Consider the following 7,323-nt stretch of genomic DNA (forward strand, 5'->3'; position numbering starts at 1 on the left):
CTAAGCCTTAGATGATAAAAATGTAATAATATATAGAATATTTCAAATTTATTTATGGTATATTTCTAAAGAAATGTTTTATCCAAGGGGAGAAAGGTTTTATCAATACACTTTTCAAGAAGAAATAGAGGAAAAATCTGAAAAATCTAAAGAGATTTAAATAGAAACCAGAGTAAATATTGATTATATCAACAGGTTATCACCACTGAGTGATATTTTGCCTTGTACATTGTAGGTTACAATGAAATCAGTTTTATAATGAGTCACCATATCTACACCAAAGGTGCCTGGGACTGCCATGTTAGAACCCGAGCTTTCTAAAATTTATCTCAAAACGATTGCTGCAGTTAAAGGGTGCTAGTCGATAATACAATTTGTGCTGCCATTTCTGTTAGTAATTTTGGAGGACAGCACTAGGACATATTTAGAGTCTAAACAAAATTTGGATTTCTCCATTGGGCATTAGATGGCAGTATTAATCAAGACATTCAGAGCTGACTTTTGTTACAGCTATTTCTAAAGGTACTCATAATTCCCCTAAGAACGTTTCATGAAATAGTTATTTATCCTGCATTTTCTACTTCTGCAAAGGGAAAGCATAAAATGTACCACAGGTCTGGTTTTGTAATCTTTTACCTCTTCTACTTATTTTGTTTTAGGGAAGCTGCTAAAAGACAAGTGACTTTATTTCCAGTTGGTTATTTCTAATGTTAAGTGGTCAAAATGATTCTTTTGTAATTTTTAAACAGTTTTTCTCTTCTTGTGGATATAACTGCATATATGTCATGATTAAAATTTCAAAGTTAGAGAATGGCCAATTTTTTTTATGGGCTTTAAAAACTAATATATTATTATTTTATTATTTTTATTTTTTAATTTAATTTTATTTATTTTTTATACAGCATGTTCTTATGAGCTATCTATTTTATGCATATTAGTGTATATATGTCAATCCCAATCTCCCAATTCATCACACCACCACCACCCCACCTGCCACTTTCCCCCCTTGGTGTCCATACGTTTGTTCTCTACATCTGTGTCTCTATTTCTGCCCTGAAAACCAGTTCATCTGTACCATTTTTCCAGGTTCCACATATATGTGTTAATATATGATATTTGTTTTTCTCTTTTGACTTACTTCACTCTGTATGACAGTCTCTAGATCGATCCATGTCTCTGCAAATGACCTAATTTTGTTCCTTTTTATGGCTGAGTAATATTCCATTGTATATATGTACCACATCTTCTTTACCCATTTGTCTGTTGATGGGCATTTAGGTTGCTTCCATGACCTGGCTATTGTAAATAGATCTGCAATGAACATTGGGGTGCATGTGTCTTTTTGAATTACGGTTTTCTCTGGATATATGCCCAGTAGTGGGATTGCTGGGTCATATAGTAATTCTATTCTTAGTTTTTTAAGGAACCTCCATACTGTTCTCCATAGTGACTGTATCAATTTACATTCCCACCAAAAGGGCAAGAGGGTTCCCTTTTCTCCACACCCTCTCCAGCATTTATTGTTTAGATTTTCTGATGATGCCCATTCTAACTGGTGTGAGGTGATACCTCATTGTAGTTTTGATTTGCATTTCTCTCATAATTAGTGATGTTGAGCAGCTTTTCATGTGCTTCTTGGCCATCTGTATGTCTTCTTTGGAGAAATGTCTATTTAGGTCTTCTGCCCATTTTTTGATTGGGTTGTTTGTTGTTTTAATATTGAACTGCATGAGCTGTTTATATCGTTTGGAGATTAATCCTTTGTCTGTTGATTTGTTTGCAAATATTTTCTCCCATTCTGAGGGTTGTCTTTTCGTCTTGTTTGTAGTTTCCTTTGCTTTGCAAAAGCTTTTAAGTTTCATTAGGTCCCATTTGTTTATTTTTGTTTTTATTCCCATTACTCTAGGAGGTGAATCAAAAAAGATCTTGCTGTGATTTATGTCCAAGAGTGTTCTTCCTATGTTTTCTTCTAAGAGTTTTATAGTGTCCAGTCTTACGTTTAGGTCTCTAATCCATTTTGAGTTTATTTTTGTGTATGATGTTAGGGAGTGTTCTAATTTCATTCTTTTTTTTTTTTTTTTTTTTTTAATTTCATTCTTTTACATGTAGCTGTCCAGTTCTCCCAGCACCACTTATTGAAGAGGCTGTCTTTTCTCCATTGTATATTCTTGCCTCCTTTATCAAAAATAAGGTGACCATATGTGCATGGGTTTATCTCTGGGCTTTCTGTCCTGTTCCATTGATCTATATTTCTGTTTTTGTGCCAGTACCATATTGTCTTGATTACTGTAGCTTTGTAGCATAGTCTGAAATCAGGGAGTCTGATTACTCCAGCTCCGTTTTTTTCCCTCGAGAATGGCCAATATTAAGCATTATTTATAATGTTCACATGTAATCTTATTGCAAATGTACCATTTACAGGGAGTGGAGTGCCACCTCTGACTAGAATCCCTGCTCATCCACCAAATAGCTGTGTCCATGGGCAACCGATTTAACCCCCATGCCTAAAATTGCTCACCTGCAAAATGGTGATAATACTAGTTTCTATCTCACAGTCATGTTGTTGAGGATTAAGTAGATTCATATACATAAAGTGCTTAGAACAGTATCTGGCACACAAAAAGCACTATGTAAGTGTTTGCTGGTGACGGGGTGGGAGATGCCACTGTAATCCTAACACCTGCTCCCACAGTGTCTTTCTATAAAATCAGTCTGATTTCTTCTGTCTCAAGTATTTTGCAGAACACACCAATCAGAAATGACATTTTAAAAAGTGAGCTCTCTTGGCTGCTGTTGCCAAGCAGGTCGATGTTCAATGGAGCCAAACAGACGGCATCATGGTTTGCATGCCACACAATGGGGGATTCTTTTCAGCAGTGACCAAACTCAGAGGTGACTCTTCCTACCAGAAATGTCATGGAATCAGGTTCCCCCCATGCCCGCAGCAGAGCAGGGCACAGGACGCAGACCTGGCAGCAGGCACAGAGGTGTCAGACTAGCAGCCATCAGAGAGAACCAGGAAGCTGCAGGATGCATGAGAGAGAAACCATTTTCAGGGACATGAGTAATCCTTGGCAGGCATTCAGAGGGGCACTTTGGAGGACAGTTGGAAGATCATTTACCGCGGGAGACAAAGACTTGGATATTGAATGGGAACTTTTGAGATATTGCAGATAACATCTGAGACTTCTCAGTCCCGGTCCTGGGGGGCATCCGACCCCCACGAGGGGCAGGATAAGAACATTGTGAGGTACTCCAAAGACGGTACGCAGAACCGAGAGATCAGAAGAGAACCGTAGACCAGATGCTTAGCATCATACACAGCTAATGGTTTTCACCAATTCTCAGTGAGGAGAAGTTATATTTTCCATGATATGTATGATGAAAAAAAATAACTAGGATTTTAAAAAGTTAGGCACACTTTATGTACATTATTTCCCTTCATCCACAATATAACAGTAAGGTATTCTTTCCTATTACGATCCTCAGGAGAAAACTGAAGTTGAGAGATGTTAAGTAACTTCCCCAAGGTAATTCAGTGTCAGGGCATAAGTTAACTGATTAGTAAAACTGAATATAAGGTTTTACTATGTTGGTTCAATCATTCTCCATTAAGTCTCTTATTAAGTTTCCTAAAGCTCTAAGTTAAAGAACCCTTCTAGGCAATTTTAAAGATACTCTTGTATTGTTACTGATACAGAAGGACTGAAAGGATTCTACCTGATGATTTCAGTAAAGGTACTGGGTCCAAAGACAAGGAAACAAAATAAGTAGCTTTCTTTAGAGAATACTGCCTTCTTAGGACTGACTGTGGTCTGGGTGTGTTACATGTATGTGTGTCTGTACCCACATACACACACACACATGCACACACATACATACATTTAAGTATATATTTGTATTTATATATTTATATTTATATAAATGTCTATATTCATGTATATGGATCTTGCCTTCTTTATGCCTACTATATCATCCAAACAAAGTTAAATATAGGATAGTTTTCATCATTCCAAGGCTGGGATTTCAGGAGCTCTGGACTTAAGGTTTTATATTTTTTAATTTTCTAAGACATAACATTCATTTCAATGTTTAAATTTGACCTTGTCTGCCCTTATAACTCCCATTCATCTATATTATCAAATGGAACAACATCTCATTCTAATGTTAATATCTATTCATGGAAATTAGGTTTTTCATGTAAACATTCCTAACTTAACCTTTCTAATACAGAGGTAAACCTCATTTAGAAGGGGTTTTTTTTTTTTTTAACTTGAAGTAATCTGAACAAAAGTATCATTTTAAAGTCTCCCTGACATCCCCTTTCATCTTATATTTCATAAAATGTATCATTAGCATTCAATAAAGCTGCCAGTGATTTTTTTCATAATGCTTGTGTCTGACACTAAGGAAAAAAATATGACTCATCTGCCACAGTGGTTGGATATAATGCCTGAAACCACTGTTTACAAGGTCCATTAGTGTTTACAGCTCTGCCACTTTCCTTCATGGTCTGCAAAGCATTTTAGTTCGGACTGAGTTTTTCTTTCATAGCAACCGATTTTCTATAGTGTGGATATCTCTTCAACTTAGAAACTCCAAAGGGAGTTCTGATGTCTTCCGTGTGAAGACCAGGTAATACATTAGTGTTGCCGGGCAGCAGAGCCCTGTAGACTGTGATTTGTTTGTAGTGAGAGGGGAGACATGCATCCTGAACTCCAAAGTCAAAATGGTATCACAGATGACAGTGTCTGGTTTCTGCTAAGCAGTTCGAAAGCTTGTTTTATATTTTCTATTGTTAAATTGTTAAAGAAACAATTCTTGGTGCCATTGCCTCTTCAGATCCTCCATACCTACAAACGCTTCATGCATGAATATATATGCATATTGGAAAATGTGATTTGGATGGAGTGAGAACTTGGGCTCAAAACATCTATACAACTTATCTATAAAATGAGCAAAATACTTGCTCATTAAAAAACTTACTACACAAGATGTCAAGCAAAGCCAGGAATACAGTGAATTAAGAAAGATGCCTACAGAGAAGGCCCTTGCAGGGTCCTGAGAGGGAATATGCCTCCTTAAAGTTCATGCCCGAGGAGTCTCTCTTGCTTTGCTCTGGTCTCATCCCTCACCCTCCCATGAGGCTTCAACCTACACCTTTATACATTCACATTATTTTCATGAAGGGATATTGTCATTTAATAGATTTTTTAAAAATTACTTCTGCTAACGACACAAGTTAAAGTTGTGTTTTTACAACTACATGCATAAACGAGACTTCACATGGTAGCTGGCTCCAACTGAATTTACCTAAGTAGTCTGTACTTGACAATGCTGAATTTCTAGATCTTAAAAATATTAGGGTTTCACTGTAGTAGATTACGTGGGTGCCGCTACACCTGTTCTTAATTTAATGGCAAGTGAGGTGTCTGGATGGCAGGAAGTGACTTTGAAACATGACCATTAATTCTAGTGGGATTAAATTTGAGGAAACAGTCATTTGCTTCTGAATCAATGGCTTCTTGTTTCTTTTTCAGAAAAAGGCTACCAAATCTCAAAATAATTGTCTTTTCCCAAAATTACAATATGACATTTGGAAAAAAAACCCTTAAAACACACACACACAACAAAAACTTAGCTTCTTATTAAAATACATAATACTGTGCTGAAATGCAATCATTTCATATTAATTCTGGATTAAAAGAACCACATATTTTAAAGCAGATTGCATGCTAAATGGAGTGCAACTTGTGAACATATCTGTTATTTAGGATTTTTTCTTTTAATAGAATTCATTTTAGCCTCAGCACAGCCAAGTAGTATTAGTAATGGCTCTCAGCCAGCACCTAGAAATAACATCATTCAGTAGAAATGGATGCTGTAATTCTGGTCTTTAAAATTGAAATCTAAGCATACATGCATAGTTTGCTAAACTTATGAAGAACGGTGAATAGGGAGGTGACGCAGGTGAAGAAATAACACTAACATTAACCAACAATAAGCTTCTCCAATGAAATATTTATTTTGAGTGGTTAAAGATATGCCCCATTTTATTCAGCGATACACTGTTTTATCAAAGACAGACATTACTGGCTTCCCCTGCTATTGAAAAGTAGAGCGTTCCTATGAAACCTTTTGTAAGCCGAAACGGCTTAAAGTGAAGCAGCGAATTGCTTAGGACACATCTTGCTAACGGATGCACAAAATAAATCGAGATGAAGCCCAGATGTTCATAGACACAGTTCAAAGCTATGGAGGCTAGATGCTGAGATGCTGAGTGTAGTTCCTGGGGAAGGAGCTCGGCGGGGCCACTCTTACTGCTGGGACGCACTCTGCCTCTATAGCAGCTCCCTGCAGAACAGATGCTGAACGCAATTTTCACTTTTCACCTTTTTTCGTAAAAATGAAAATCCTTTTTGGATTTCTTTCGGTTATTGAAAACAGGTACTAGTGCAGAATTTTCATAAGAATAAAGTTAGAAAGCGGGGGTTACCTGTATTTCTTTTAAAAATAAAACATATATATATATATATATATATATATATATATAAAATGTTCATTATTTTAGATGCCCCAAAGCCTTTATTTTATTCAGCCTCTTCTTTATCTGATAGTTGGTACAGTTTCTCCAAATACTACCAACCTAGCACATATGTGGAGACCTGGCACTACATCTTGGGGAACCACATGTAGGCATTTAAAACATATTGAGTACCTACACGTTTAAGGACCTATTGTGTGCCTGTCACAGTACTTCAGGTGATAAATACAAAGATAAACACAGCCTCTATTTTCCGTCTTCAGGGAGCTTAGGGAGAGCCAAACTTCACACAAACCTCTGTGTAGATGCAGAACTACCGGACGGGGTCTGAGTATGGACCTAGCTGACGTCACGGTCCACTTGGAAGACTGCTGTTGCTCACATGTGCCGCGGGTAAGGCCTGTCCTACATATCTGTTTGTTTGATGCTAATAATAATGCCTGTCTACAAAAAAAAAGAGGGAAAACGGACTTTGATCTCAAGTGATTTTAACACATCCTCTAGCAAGCCTGGTCTTTCACGTGAATGAGAAGAAAATGTATTTCCCTCTCTCTATTCCTTATACCTTCCTATCCTGTCTTTCCCTGCACTTCCCAGCACCTCACTATTTCACACAATTTCTCAGTGTCCTCCCACTGCCTGTGGCTGGTGAGCTAACAGAGTCTCCACCATATGACCCTCTAGTCTAGAATGGGGCCTTTTTCTGTAAGAGGCCACATGGTAAATACTTTTGGCCTTGTGGGCCACCTAGGTGTGTGTAGTGTTGTTTACAGCCCTCT

Source organism: Balaenoptera acutorostrata, chromosome 18 (assembly GCF_949987535.1).
Source record: "Balaenoptera acutorostrata chromosome 18, mBalAcu1.1, whole genome shotgun sequence".
Classification (NCBI taxonomy): domain Eukaryota; kingdom Metazoa; phylum Chordata; class Mammalia; order Artiodactyla; family Balaenopteridae; genus Balaenoptera; species Balaenoptera acutorostrata.